Source organism: Anolis sagrei, chromosome 1 (genome assembly GCF_037176765.1).
Source record: "Anolis sagrei isolate rAnoSag1 chromosome 1, rAnoSag1.mat, whole genome shotgun sequence".
Taxonomy (NCBI): Eukaryota; Metazoa; Chordata; class Lepidosauria; order Squamata; family Dactyloidae; genus Anolis; species Anolis sagrei.
The window spans coordinates 231,490,565-231,506,629 of NC_090021.1; positions in this window are offsets into that span (position 1 = coordinate 231,490,565).

The window sequence follows — 16,065 nt, forward strand, 5'->3', positions numbered from 1 at the left end:
ATTAGCGATGACCGCATTTGTTTCTAAGTGCTTGCAGACCACTTCCTTGCTGACAAAAAAACTCAATGGTTTGAATCCAGGGAGTGGGGTGAGCTCCTGCTGTTAGACCCAGCTTCTGCCAACCTAGCAGTTCAAAAACATGCAAATATGAGTAGATTAATTGGTACCGCTCAGGAGGGAAAGTAACAGCGCTCCATGCAGTCATGCTGGCCACATGACCTAGGAGGCGTCAACGGACAACACTGGCTCTTCAGCTTAGAAATTGAAATGAGCACCATCCCCCAGAGTCGGGCACAACTAGACTTAATGTCAAGGGGAAACCTTTATCTTTACTTTGCTGTTCAGGTAAGGATAATTGTTGGCTAAATAATTTTTCTTAATCTTTAACACCAAGACTTGTTATTATTATTTTTTCATAAAAGAGGGTTTATAGGATTTTCAACACTATAGTTCATTTATGGCACTCAATGGGATTCCATGACTAGGGATTCATGCCCTGTTTTCTCACAGATCCCTAACTGGACACTGAAATAACTATACCACACTGGCTCTTAGAAATATAACTGATTTTGCCTTTCCACCCTTTTAAAGAAAAAGTTGGGAATCCTTGCTTGAAGAGCTTTTTGACACTAATCCAAATTGGAAGTTCATTTAGAAACTCTCAGCAACCTGGGCTGCACTTTATAATTGTTATCTTCCCATAAGTTGTTGCTGGACACCATGATAGAAGCGGGCCCCAAGTTTTGAACAAGATAGGTTCTATAGGTTTGCTCTTAAGTTGAATTTGTATATAAGTGGAAGAGGTATATTCCATGCTGTCATGCCAGCCACATGAGCTTGGAGGTGTCTAGGGACAACGCCGACTCTTCGACTTAGAAACCACCAGAGTTGGACATGACTGGACTTAATGTCAGGGGAACACTTTTACCATATATACACTTACACACACACACACACACACACACACACACACGCTTTGGATAGCATAGGTAAAGTTTAACGTCCCCTGTGGTATTTTGGGGGAGGGGGGCTGCCTGTGCTCCTGTTCAGAAGATTTTGCCTCACTTTCTGTCCCTGTGATAATTAGATTTTGAAAAATAGGGCTTGCTGCCGAAATAAGGATTGGGTTTTTTGGGAGGTTTTTTGTCAGGAGCTACTTGAGAAACTGCAAGTCGCTTCTGGTGTGAGAGAAATTGCCATCTGCAAGGACGTTGCCCAGATGTTTTGATGTTTTATCATCCTTGTGGGAGGCTTCTCTCGTGTCCCCACATGAGGAGCTGGAGCTGATAGAGGGAGCTCATCCACGCTCTCCCTGGATTCGAACCTGCGACCTGTTGGTCTTCAGTCCTGCCAGCACAAGGGTTTAACCCACTGCGCCACCGGCGGCTCTGGCACAAGGATTGGTGATAAAGCTTCAGTGAAGACACGTTTTCCCCATTATAACTCTTTCAGGAGTGGGTTTCTCATCCTAGGAGTAGATTTCTCTTACTTCCTGTTGTCTCACCCACGTTGTTAAGTATGAGTTGTTTGTAAGTTGGACATTTGTAACATGGAAACTGCTTGTAACTTTGAGGATTAAGGATTTGTGGACTTGTAGTCCAAAAAGTAATGTTTCTCTGAGGAAGCAAGAGAGTGTTTGTTTTCTGGTTGCTGTGCCCAGATGCACTCAGCGAGGGAGGACAAAGAAGATGATAGGACCGTTGGCAACAGACAAGTTCTGGGTATTTGCTTCCTGGCAAAATTTGGCAATGATTGTGGTCAGTCAAGGGTGGGTGACTCAACATCCGTCAGGTCCAAGTTGCCATGCAGACAAAGCAACGAGGAAGGGAACACGTTCCAGCTAAGCTTTTCCACTGGATTAGAGAAGCAAAATCAGGGCTGGCGTTTGGTGGTGAAGGTGAAAGGCCAATGGAAAGAATGAAAGGCCTGTCCTGACAGAGGAGAAGAATGCAGTGAAAGGGAGGAAAGGGCAGAAGCAGAACGAGGAAGTGACGCCTCTTTCCGAGACTGACATATATCTCAGGCAGGGCTTGGAAAATTTGCTTCTGAGAATGGCAACTCCCAGAATCCCCGCGAACAGCAGTGGATTCAATAGCAGCCACATACCAAGAAAGACCATAAAGAAGCCTTTTTCTAATCAATGCAATGTTCTTTTGAAAGGAAGGAAATCTAGGATTTTCCAAGAAGTTGAGTTCGGCACCTTTCTCCTACTGCTTTAAAGTCTTCTCAACTACATGCCCCCGGTGGCGCAGTGGGTTAAACCCTTGTGCCGGCAGGACTGAAGACCGACAGGTCGGAAGTTCAAATCCAGGGAGAGTGTGGATGAGCTCCCTCTGTCAGCTCCAGCTCCCCATGCAGGGACATGAGAGAAGCCTCTCACAAGGATGGTAAAACATCAAAACATCCGGGTGTCCCCCGGGCATTGTCCTTGCAGACAGCCAATTATCTCATACCAGAAGCAACTTGAAGATTCTCAAGTCTCTACTGACATGGAAAAAAAGCTATGTGGAACCACTCATGGAGGCCAGCTCAACAAAGTCAAAAGAGCACTACCTAAACCTGTAGAAAAGAGCACTACCTAAACCTGCATATTGGTCTAGCCTTTGCGCACTGGCAGTAGCAGAGTGTCCCCCATCACACTAGATTGCATAAAGCCAATTTAGGAGATGGAGCACAGATTGTATCACTCTGTCCTCCAGGAGAAAGGAAAGGCTCAGGGGCTCAGAGGTTGCCTTCTGCCATCTGAGATGGTTGCCTCACACTGCTTAATGCGAAGGGGGGTACTTCGGTTCAAAAGGGATATTGACAAGACGAAACATGTCCAAAGAAGAATGACCAACCAAGATGATGAAGCTAAGCCTTCTGAGGAATCTCAGGATATATTGAGTGAAAAGAAAACTTGGTGACATGATAGCCACCTTTAACAATCTGAATGGATGTCATGTAGAAGATAGAGCAAGCTTGCTTTCTGTTGCTGCAAAGATTAGAGCAAAAATCAATGAATTAAAATGACAAGAAAAGAAATTAGAATGAACTCTTTTTCTGTAAGAATACTTTGACAGTAGATTAAAGTGCCTTGAAGAGTGGTGGACTCCTTTTCTTTGAAGGTCTTTAAGCAGTGGTTGTATATCCATTTCTCAGATGTGCTATAATTATGTGTTTCTGCATAATTGAACTAAATGAGCCTTACAGCATTTCCAGATTTTATGTTTCTATAATTCTTAGAACTGCCAGGTTTCCCGCACACTGCGGAAATCAGTGTTATTGCTGTCCCCAATGATGCTGTGGGGAGAGGCAGGGAAACTGGATAAAGAAGAGGCCATCCTACAGCCAAGTCAATCCACAATGTACACAATTAAAAGTCCATTGTATCTCAATACTTACCTATTTACTACTTATTTAGGCAATCCCTCGTTGTCCAAGTATGATGGCCTTCCAAGTGTAGTGTTTTGGTGGGGGTATGTAGGTGACAGTAGACCCCTATTCTTGACCCACATGTTCTTCCACAGTGAGGGCATTGGTTTCCAGGTGAAAGGCAGTCCCAGTCAGGGTTGGCTTGATGCATCTTCCTCTTGGCATATTTCTCCCCTTCGCACTCCATTCATGCCTCTTTGAATTCTGCAGCACTGCTAGTCACAGCTGACCTCCAGTTAGAGTGCTCAAGGGCCAGGGCTTCCCAGTTCTCAGTGTCTATGCCACAGTTTTTAAGGTTGGCTTTAAGCTCATCTTTAAATCTCTTTTCCTGTTCACCAACATTACGTTTTCCATTCTTGAGTTGGGAGTATAGTAACTGCTTTGGGAGAAGGTGACTGTGCATTCAGACAACATGGCCAGTCCAATGGAGTTGATGGCATAGGAGCATCACTTCAGTGCTGGTGGCCTTTGCTTCTTCCAGCACACTGGCATCTGCCTTTCTTCCCAAGAGATTGTAGGATTTTTTGGAGGCAACACTGATGAAATCATTCCAGGGGTTGAGTGTGACGTTTGTAGACTGTAGTGCTAGACTATCGCTCAGATAGCTACCTGTGTTCAAGTTCCTGCTTTCTTTTGATGTAGTGTAAATATCAGCTGGCAAAGTTGTGTTTCATAATTCCTATACCAAATACTAATCTATGTGGACGAGTGGTCAATGTGCATATATCACTTGCAATGTACATTGACAACATGTCAAAGCAATTAATATTTGTGTACTTTAAAGTATATGCAACAATCTCATGATTGCAGCTCTGCTTATGCCACCATCTGCTGTACATGTTTAGTGCTCATTTTTCAAAAAAATATCCAGTAGGTGTAGCGTAGCCTATGCCTCCATATGTTACTAAGGATGTCAGCTTATGGATGCCTGTGACTTGACAACAGGAATTAGGAATCTGTGATCCTCAAGGCCAGGAGAATAAATCATATGGCCCTTCGTTTGTTTGACCAAAAGTCTCAGCACACCTGTCTGGCACAACTAGTTGCAGGGAGCACTGGGAGTTGCAGAGCAAGAAAATCTAGAGAGCTCTATGCCTCCCATTTCTGCTCTATATATTGTTGGATTGCTAATCCCAGTATCCCCACCATTAGCTATGCTGGCTAGGGCGATGGAAATAGAGATCCAGCCACCCCTGGAAGACCACATATTATTGGTCTCTGCTCTAAAGAATTAATAAATCAAGAAATGTTTCTGAAAGCATTTTAGCACCAGTGTGAGATGTGACAGCGACAGATCTCAGATGAACCTGGGCATTATTGACCCCTGCACAGAAGCTTAATATTGCTGTTTCCACCCCACCTTTATATGTTAGTGTCTTTTATCCACTAACCCCGTCTTCGTGAGACGGGATGAGCTCCTGCCTGTCAGCCCCAGCTTCCCATGCGGGGACATGAGAGAAGCCTCCCACAGGATGGTAACACATCCAGGCGTTCCCTGGGCAACATCCTTGCAGACATCCAATTTTCTCACAGTAGAGGTGATTTGCAGTATATTTTCAAGTAGTTTCTGACACAATAAAAAATCCATTTATTTTCATTGAATGCTGCTTAGGATAGATTCCATTTGCTGACATGATCTGACTTTTCCCAGTGTAAAGCACAGTTCACAGCTCCAAGTATCAAAAAAGAGGAACAAATCTGACTTTCATTCGAGTGAATGCTGCAGAGGCATTTCCAAGAGGGAGTAACCACCCTTTTGGCGTCATGGCGCTGATTCAATGTGCCATCACTCACTCATGACCCAGGACTAACCCCCCTCACAACCCACTAAATTCTTCTAAGTATCACTATGAATAAAAATAACTCTTATGATTGAGATGGGACTTGATAGGAATGAGTTCAGCTACAAGATATTTTCTAAACAAGGAAGAGATGGGCTCACCAGGCAGCAAAGTTTGGAGTAGAGTGTCGCTTTCCCAGGTGATGTAGGATTCCAATCTCATAATTCCTTATCACTAGCAGAGCTGGCTGGGATTGATGGGAGTGGCAGTCTAACAACATTTGAATGATCACAAGTTTCCCATCTCTGGAGTAACTCATAACATTTTTTCTGTGATTCATTTGGACCGATATCATTCAGGGGTCATTCTGTAGTCCACTCCCATTCTCCAACTTAGTGGATGTTTTTTTTAAACAACTTCTTTTCTGACTGATTCTGTACAATGTGTATCATGCCCAGTAAAATAAACCCCAACATAAGCAATTTGAGGCTTTAAAATAATAAAAGCATGCACTCAAACATGTGTCCTCACATTGACTCAAGTCCCCTGTGTTTAGGCATGTGACTCAGTGATGACTGACTTCCACATCCCAGCAAATGCTGTGGTTAGTATTCACAGGACCAAAGCACGCACTTAACTAACAAAAGAAAACTACAGTACAAAGCTAATTCATATTTATCCTGGCCATGTTTAGCATGCAAATGCTTCAGACTTGACTGTTTTTAAAGGAGAGTAATGTCTAGACACTATTCCATGTGTAAAAGTATTTTAATTTTTATCGCATTAATTCACCAATCACATTTACATAAGCAGCTGGGAAGATTCAACCCAGGGTCCAAATGGAGCACTGGACATCCTCCAAATATTGATGTCAACAAAGTTTGGCTCACTGTTGAATTCCTTGTTTTCCCTTTTAGTACAAATAGAGCATTTGGAAAGATGTGAAGTATACTACTTATGCACATTTCTTTCTGTGTATTGTAAAAAAATGATCTTACTGGTGATGAGCCCATCTTTAAATTCAGTCACAATTTTGGAGTTAAAACTAAAACCTCTTTTCATATCACTTGGATCAATCAATACTTATTTGTAGGTGTTCAAACAGTTGCTCTTTAGGGACAGAGCACACGTATCATTCGAAAATACATCATACAGTCCTAGACGCTTGGGAAGTGTTCGACTTGTGATTTTGTGATACGAAATCCAGCATATAGATCTCGTTTGCTGTGACATACTGTGCTTTAGTGTCAGTAAAATAATGATGGTAATAATAATAATAATAATACAATCGGCTCTGACAAAATTACCATTACTGGGATCTGCACACATTATTCACCGATACATCACACAGTCCTAGACACTTGGGAAGTGTCCGACGTGTGCTCCAATACAACAGCCAGCAGAATGATCTTGTTTGCTGTGGATACATCTTTTTGTGTTTCTAATAATAATAATAATAATAATAATAATAATAATAGGTAAAGGTTTTCCCCTGACATTAAGTACAATCGTGTCTGACTCTGGGGGTCGGTGCTCATCTTCATTTCTAAGACGAAGAGCTAGTGTTGTCCCTTGACACCTCGAAGGTCATGTAGCCAGCATGACTGCATGGAGTGCCATTACTTTCCTGCCAAGGAGGTACCTATTGATATACTCACATTTGTATGTTTTTGAACGGCTAGGTTGGCAGAAGCTGGAGCTAACAGCGGAAGCTCATGCTGCTCCCCGGATTTGAACCTGCAACCTTTCAGTCAGCAAGTTCAGCAGCTCAGCGCTTTAACCTAATGTGTCACCAGACCACACATGTACAAACAGAAAAATTCATATATCCATATCCCAGGGTGTAGACATGGGATAGGTTGAAGGGGTATAGCAGCCCTCCATATTCACTGGGTTAGGGCAGGCATGGACAAACTTGGGCCCTCCAGGTGTTTTGGACTTCAACTCCCAGAATTCCTAACAGCCTCAGGCCCCTTCCTTTCCCCCCTCAGCCGCTTAAGCCGAAAAGGAAGGGGTCTGAGGCTATTAGGAATTCTGGGAGTTGAAATCCAAAACACCTGGAGGGTCCAAGTTTGTCCATGCCTGGTTTAGGGACACAAGACCCCCATGAAAGTAAACAAAATGAATAAAGAAAGTGCTTTTATTTTACCTGAGAGGAAGCTTCTCTAGGAATTTCTAGGTCGTCCAGCATGCTTCTTTGGTCAACTTCCTCTGGAAGCTGAACACAGAATCACTTTGGAGAACCTAGAGATTTCTAGAGAGATGTAATCTCTAGAAGTGTTTAGGTCCTCCAGCATAACTGGAGAAGGTTGACCATAGAAAGCTGACTAGAGGACCTGGAGAAACATTTTCTGTAAAATATGTGAATAATCAGAGCTATAAAGTCAAAACCACAAATGCAGAGGGACAACTGTATTGCCCTCCAAAAAGGAATCCTTCCTTGAAATTTCCCTTCCATTCCAAAAGAGTATTTATTTATCATGTCAGGAGCAAACCAAACAGTTGTATTGTATTTTTTAAAAAACACAAAATATGCAAACTTGGCATTCTATTAACTGTCCTTTGACCAGTAGCTGGTGACTTGGAGTGCCTCTGGTGTTGCTATAAGAAGGTCGTCCATTGTGCATGTGGCAAGGCTCAGGTTGCATTGTAGTAGCTGATCTGTGGTTTGCTCTTCTCCACACTCAGAGGGGACAGGAGAGAAGCCTTCCTGCAGGACTGCAAGACATCCGAGTGTCCCCTGGGCAACGTCTTCATAGACGGCTGATTCTCTCACTCCAGAAGTGACTTGCAGCATGCAATCCAAAAGAGTGAGACGTTGAAAATCATTCACACTCTGAAGTTGGCTCTGTTTGCATTTTGTTTGTGACTTTGCCTTTCCCTTCTCTTTGTATACCTAAACTTTATTTCTGAAGTCTTAAGTGATTGTGGTACTAGAAATTTAGGAAATGAAGGAAATTTTGACTTGGAGGAGGAGAGGGCTTCTTTGTATTGAGTACAAGCTGTACTTGTCTTCCTATCTCCTATTTGTAGCTGCATTTGCTTTTTAGAAGAGCTTTCCATCTTCCAACCACCTTGAGAGGTAGATTAGGTTGAGATTTATTGACTGTGACTTTCAAAGTTGAATGAAGATGTGAAGGGTCTGCCCCCATTCTAGTCCAATATGCTCCTCCAGTATGTTAACAACGCCACCGCACCATCTGGTATGAGGCCTCCAAAAGATTTTGGTCAATAAAACAACAGCTTGTAAGCAAGCAAAACTTGGGTGCTTCTGGCTTAGGGCAGTCCGGTCAAGGGATTACTATTGATTTTGACCTGAAAGCAATCTTAACCCCATCATCCAAAAAAAGTCCCTCTTCCCCAAGCAGCTTATGAAATCACAACAAAAGGGCAATTCCTGCCTACAGATATGCAATCTATGAGATTACGTTATACAAAAAGGAGAAGAGATTGGGGTGGAGAAAAAGAAGAGGCAATTACAAGCACCAGGTTTTAGTATTATAAAATTCATAGAAGACTTACTTAAAAAAAAAAACAGTTCAAGGAGAGTGGAAGTCAAAAGCAGAGGTGATGGTGGGTCTGAATCTTCCCTTCTGATGCACACTGATGAAATGTCTGCTTCCAGGTACAGCAACTGATAGCCAATGCAATCCCATGTTGAGTGCTTTCAAATACCACAAGAGCTACAGGTTCAGAAGCCCAGTGTGTCTCACTAATTCAGAAGGACGAATAAGGCTTAGACAGGTAGAAGGCCTGTTTATTCTCAATGGCCAAGGAGGATGTCAGTGGAGAAAGCCCTCCAAAGTACTGACATACCGCAATTGTGAACACAGAGCATTTTTCAATCATTGGACAGCTATTCACAAAACCCGTGAGAGCTCCTGTTTGGTTGAAAAATAGTCTGGCTAGGATCTGTATCTTGAGTGGCTTAGGACATCGTTGGACCTCATCTCTGGTTGGCTTTTTGTAATGGCAGGAAATTCAAAAAATTGTAATTAGAGCATTTGAAGTGTCAGTCCTTTTAATGGTTCACCTCCAAAAATAATGTGTTAAGATACCAAGTAATGGGCCTGTGATGAGCTTATTAATCTGGCTCTCACAATAGGGTTAGTCCAATGTACACAATGGATACTTCGGGGTGATGACTCAGGGCATAGACGCTGTATAGGTAAGGCTAGCTCAGGGTATGGGTGCCTTGTCTTTCCCACAGATGGCCCCAATCTTATCAATGAGAGCAGGAAATGGGCCCGAGGAGTTCTGACGTACATTCATTGAATAATTTTCCTCATCTCCCAGTTCACTGTGAGGGGATTACGGAAACTAAAGAAGGGGTTTTGGGTGCGACCAGGCAACATTCCAAAGGCAGTTCATAACAAAGGTTTTAGGTGAGGCACAGGCACTTGCTCACTGAGTCTGATGGAGCAGCGGCTTATACTGTATTTCATACTTTGATGTATTTCATTACACATTTCATCATTTGGGAGTCCGATTTCTCAATATCACCCATATGATTCAGATAAAGCATAAACTACTTTTCTCCATTTTCCTCTCTGTGTAGGTCACTGAAGAAGGACAGCATACATAAAAACACAGGTGCATCATCCCCTTGTCCAGTGGTTCTCAACCTTCCTATTGCCGCGACCCCTTAATACATTTCATGTTGTGGTGACCCCCAACCATAAAATTATTTTGTTGCTACTTCATAACTGTAATTTTGCTACTGTTATGAATCGTAATGTAAATATCTGATATGCAGAATCGATTTTCATTCACAGTTCACTCACAATCAAAGATCATTCTGAACCCCACCAACAATAGAATTGAGCCAAACTTTCCACACAGAACCCCATGACCAACAGGAAATACTGTGTTTTCTGATGGTCTTTGGTGACTCTTCTGACACCTTCTGACGACTCCTCTAGTCTAAGCAAATGTGAAATATTAATGCAAAATTCCCAACCTAACAGTAAAGCTTTAGTGTCAAAAATCTGTAAGCCAGAATCACTGGAGTATTGTGTAGTTTCTGGGCTGTGAGGCCGTGGTCTAGCCCGCAAAGCACAAAACACCCCAATCTATAATCTATTTGTTGAATCAATATACCCAGATGCTGAGGGCTTCAAGAAAGCATGGGATACTGACCTACATAAAAATGTAGCAAATGTTCAAAAAGTCTTCCAATAAAATTTGTATCTTGCCACATAAGAAAACATGGTTTAAAAATAATATACCTTTGGTATTGATCCCCAGAAAAAATGAAACATATAGACAAACACTCATCAAACAAGCCCTCAGTGGCGCAACAGGTTAAACCCTTGTGCTGGCAGGACTGAAGACTGACAGGTCACAGGTTCGAATCCAGGGAGAATGAAGATGAGCTCCCTCTGTCAGCTCCAGCTCCCATGCGGGGACATGAGAGAAGCCTCCCACAAGGATGATAAAACATCAAAAATATCCTGGCATCTCCTGGGCAACGTCCATGCAGACGGCCAATTCTCTCACACCAGAAGCGACTTGCAGCTTCTCAAGTCACTCCTGGCACAGAGAAAAAAATTTAACAAATGATTGAGGAACTGTGGGGCATTGGGTACATATTTCAATATTTCTGAATGTTGGAAGAAGGGATTTCTTAGAGTAAGTCAGATTACAAACTGAGCAGTTCCTTCTGCTTCTCTTCATATTTTGTGATGTGAAGCTTTAAATCATATAGATCTATTATTTATTTGGCAATCTGTCAGGAGTGCTTTTATTGTATATTCCTGCATGTCAAGGGGGTTGAACTGGGAGGTCCTTACGGTTCCTTCCAACTCTATGATTCTATGCTATGATTTATTTTATTTTATTTTATTTTTGCTACAAAACTGAAAATAGCTCAGAGCTGGAAAAGAACTGGAGAACCTCTCCATTGAAGTCTGGTATTGGGAAATAGCATAAAAACCTGACATCTACTGTACATGATGATGACAGAAAGGCAGAAGTTTATTGTCATCATGATTTCCTTTTATTCATTTCATCAGTGTCAGTGGGGACTTTCCACTTCCTCCATTTCGACTTATGGAGAGATTATTTAGTTGAATGTCAAAACCACTACTATTTCCTCATGTTGTGAACCTATAAACAAGGGATTTCAAATACACTCTGGCAATTTCTCTTTTGGAAGAAATAATATGCAACGACCTTTAAATGACTTATTCTGTTAAAAAAGTTACATTATACAACTTAGCAATACAATGTAACTTTTTCAAAAAACAGAAGAAGAGATGTAATGGGCGTTGCATATTGGTAAATTGTATAAATTGTTGTTAAATTATGAAATGGAGGAGGGACAAGTGAAAGATTGTATGGTTAAGTAGGCACAAAATTTAGGTAAACAAATACAAATTACTTACTTACTTAGGCGATCCCTCGTTGTCTGAGTAAGATTGTTCTCCAAGTGTGGTGTCCTGGCAGTGGGTATGTAGGTGACTGTCGAGCCCTATTCTTGACCCGCATGTTCTCCTGCAGTCAGGGCATCGCTTTCCAAGTGGAAGGTGGTCCCAATCGGGGTTGGCTTGACATGCTTTCCTTTTGGCACATTTCTCTCTTTCACCTTCCATTCGTGCCTCTTCAAATTCTTACTTACTTTCTTACTTAGGCGATCCCTCGTAGATCGAGGATGATGGTCTTCCAGATGTAGTGTCTTGGCGGTGGGTCCATAGGTGGCTGTGGAACCCTATTCTTGATCCACATGTTCTCCCGCAGCATTGCTGGCCACAGCTGACCTCCAGCTGGAGCACTCAAGGGCCAGGGCTTCCCAGTTCACGGTGTCTATGCCACAGTTTTTAAGGTTGGCTTTGAGCCCATCTTTAAATCTCTTTTCCTGTCGTCCAACATTCTGTTTTCCATTCTTGAGTTCAGAGTAGAGTAACTGCTTTGGAAGACAGTGATCAGGCATTTGGACAATGTGGCTGGTCCAGCAGAACAATGGGAAAGAGTCTGGACAAAGAGTTGGAAATTTATATGTTGTAATGATTTGAAATAAATCTTTTATAAAACGATGTATAGATGGAACCTGACACCAGAAAAGATTGCTAAGATATATAAAAATAGTTCTAGTGACTATTGGAAATGTGAGGAAAAGGTAGGCACTTTTTATCATATATGGTGGTCATGTAAATGGGCTCAGAAATACTGGGCACAAATACATGTGATTTTAGAAAAAAATATTAAAGTCAATTTGGAATGACTAGAAATGTCTTACTATGTGAGGAAAGGATGTAACAATGGTTCTTTTTCATTTAATAGGTGTAGAAAACTATGAGAATATAACCACCAGACAGAGAATGTAAACCCCTTAGATTAGATAACATGGATTCTTTGTAGTTTGTAGTAATTATTTCTTTGATGTTTAGGAAATAGTTTTATTCTAGAAAAGTATTTTTAATCTTTTGTTGTTGCTGACATTGGAGTGTTTTTTTTTGTTTTGTATATTTACATGTAGGTTTTGTTTTAATCTGTCTTAATAAAAACGTAATCACAAAAAGTTGCATTGTGACACTATGTCATGTTGTTAATGACTTAAATTAATTAAAAATTAAAAAAATAAAAAGTTCCAGCATAGTGTGCCTAAATACAAGAGCCCACCACATTCCTGAAAAGAAACTATATTGTAATCTAGAAGAGCTCCAAAGGGTCACCACTTCTGCACAGCGAATCATTGGTTGCCCTCTCCCCCCTTTGGAAGAACTTTATAATTCCTGCTGCCTTAAGAAAGCTCAGAGCATTTTTGGGGATCCATCTCACCCAGCATATTTCTTTTTGAATTATTGCCATCTGGCAAACGGTACAGAGTGACAAGGATGAGGACAAACAGACTGAAGGACAGCTTTTATCCTAGAGCTGTGGCTTTGTTGAACTCTGTGGTTTCACACTGATGTGGCATTAGTGATGGAGGTATGATGTGGAGGGATGGATGTGTTGTTTTGTGGTGTGTGTGTTTGGGGGGGGGAGGAATGTAAATTCGTGACAAATAAAGCTATTTTACTGTGAAGAAAGACATCATTAGGGCAGAACAGACTATGTTGCTGTTGTTGTATGCTTTCAAGTCTGATTTATGGCGAATCTACCACAGAGTTTTCTTGGCCAGTTTTGTTGGGGGGGGGGGGGGGGTCCACTGCCTCCCTTTAAGGTTGAGAGTGTGTTACTTGGCCAAAGTCACCCAGTGGATTTCCATGGCTTTCCACAAAACCAAAACTGCATACTTTCTGTGATCAAGTCATTATCTCCTGCTTGGTTTATTTCTTTCTTTGTTCACACTGAATTGTTCAAAACCACAGGTAAAGGCTTTCCCCTGACATTAAGTCCAGTCATGTCCGACTCTTGGGGTTGGCGCTCATCTCCATTTCTAAGCCGAAGAGCCAGCATTGTCCGAAGACACTCCAAGGTCATGTGGCCAGCATGACAATGGAGTGCCGTTACCTTCTCGCTATTCATCTACTCACATTTGCAAGTTTTTGAACTGCCAGGTTGGCAGAAGCTGGGGCTAACAGCGGGAGCTCACCCTGCTCCCTGGATTTGAACCTGTGACCTTTTGGTCAGCAAATTCAGCAGCTCAGCACTTTAACCCACTGTGCCACCGGAGGCCCTTTCAAAACCACAGCACCTAATTAAATGGCTAAAAAGTAATCAACCATTAAAATAAACTAAAATTCAAAACAAAGTTTTAAGACAAAAAGAAAGACACCACACTTATCCAGCAAAAAAAAAAAAAACTTTCTCTCTGCAGCACAGAGATTTGTTGCAAACCTTTTCCAACCCTCGCAAAGCACAAAACAGGGAAGTTCCCATCAAGAAATATCTTGTTTTGATTTAGTTAACCCAGCTCATCTACTTTGACCTTTTAGTTTGTAAGCTTTCCAAAAGCAACATCTGATAAACCCAGGTCTATGCAATGCTTTTTATCACCCGTTTTGCGCCTTTGTTGAGACAATGACAGAAATCCTCCTTATCGGTGAAGTCTGCTCCTGGCTGTCACCAGAGATGAGAAGGCAAACAGGAAGAGAAGAAAACCCATCACCATTCTTATCTTTTCCACTGTTGCATGAAATTCCATTTCTCCGAACTCAACAATCTCAATTGTTATCACTAATGCGGAGAAGAAGAGTAAAAGACATATCCTAGGCTTTAATTTTATGGGAAGTCTTCAGTCTAGAAGACCCTCATTCCCTTTGAGAAGAGCAATAACCTCCAACCTTCCCCATGTACCTTCTTATCTCTATAGGATTCCAGAATCCAGCATCCATAAAGATGCCATAAAAGTTTTTCTTTTCTTATTTGTTCCTAAATCAATCAAACATTTTCCCCATTTGCTGCCAGTGTGGACTACGCATTGGACTACAACTATGGAGATCAGATTTTGGCTCTCCTCTTGGCCATGCAAACCCATTGGGTGGCCTTGGAGGAATTGCACGCTCTCAGCCCCAGAAAACACCGTGATAGAGTCACCTTAAGAGTCACCATCAGTCCAAAATGACTTAAAGGTACACGACAAAGCAATAACAACATGCTGCTTTCTATGCATTTTCCATGCATAATTTTAAAAAAACCTGGGAATATCAGAGAATTGGAGTTCACAACCCCTCATGTATTATTGAGCAATTGTGCATAGTAAACACAGGGATAGGGCTCCTCAGTGTTTCTCAACCTTCCTAATGCCGCGACCCCTAATACAGTTCCTCATATTGTGGTGACACCCCAATCCTAAAATTATTTTTGTTGCTACTTCTTAACTGTAATTTTGCTACTGCTCTAAATCATAATGTAAATATCTGAGATGTAGGATGTATTTTCATTCACTGGACCAAGTTTGGCACAAATACCCGATACACCCAAATTTGAATCCTGGTGGGGTTGGGAGGGGTTGATTTTGTCACTTGGGAGTTGTAGTTGCTGGGATTAATAGTTAACCTATAATCAAAGAGTGTTCTGAACTCCACCAACAATGGAATTGAACCAATCTTGGCACACAGAAATCCCATGGCCTACAGCAAACACTGGAAGGGTTTGGTGGGCATTGACCTTGAGTTTTGGAGTTGTAGTTCACCAACATCCAGAGAGCACTGTGAACTCAAACAATGATGGATCTGGACAAAAACTTGGCACAAATACTCAGTATGCCCAAATGTGAACACTGGTGGATAGACCTTGACATTTGGGAATTGTAGTTGCTGGGATTTATAGTTCACTTACAATTAAAGAGCATTCTGAACCCCACCAATGATAGAATTGGCCAAACTTCCCACACAGAACCCATGACCAACAGAAAATACTGTGTTTTCTGATGGCCTTTGGTGACCCCTCACGACCCCCCCCCCCCCCGGGGTCCCGACCCCCAGGTTGAGAAATTCTGCTCTATAGCTTTTGCACTCGAATTCCCATCAATCCCAGTGAGTACACCAAAGATCCAGAAACCTTTCCTGACATTTTTTTCTTTCTCTCTCCACTGAAACAATGTTTACAGGCACAATTTTGTTTCCCTCTCCTCACCTTTCCATAAGTGACATTAACCAGCTTGGTTAATGGTCAGGTAGGATGGAAGTTGTAATCTATTTTCTGGAGGCATACAGAATGTCTTTTTATTAGTTATCTGAGTCAGTTGGTACCATCTATTTACATGCTATATTTCAATATCAAAGTGTATCACAACTATTATTCCAATGTTTCAAGGCTTAGGCAGAATAAACGATGAGGGTAGAATAACTGCCTTCAACCCACACAGCTTCTGCCAACCTAGCAGTTCGAAAACATGCAAATGTGAGTAGATCAATAGGTACCGCTACTGCGGGAAGGTACTGGCGCTCCATGCAGTCATGCTGGCCACATGATCTAAGAGGTG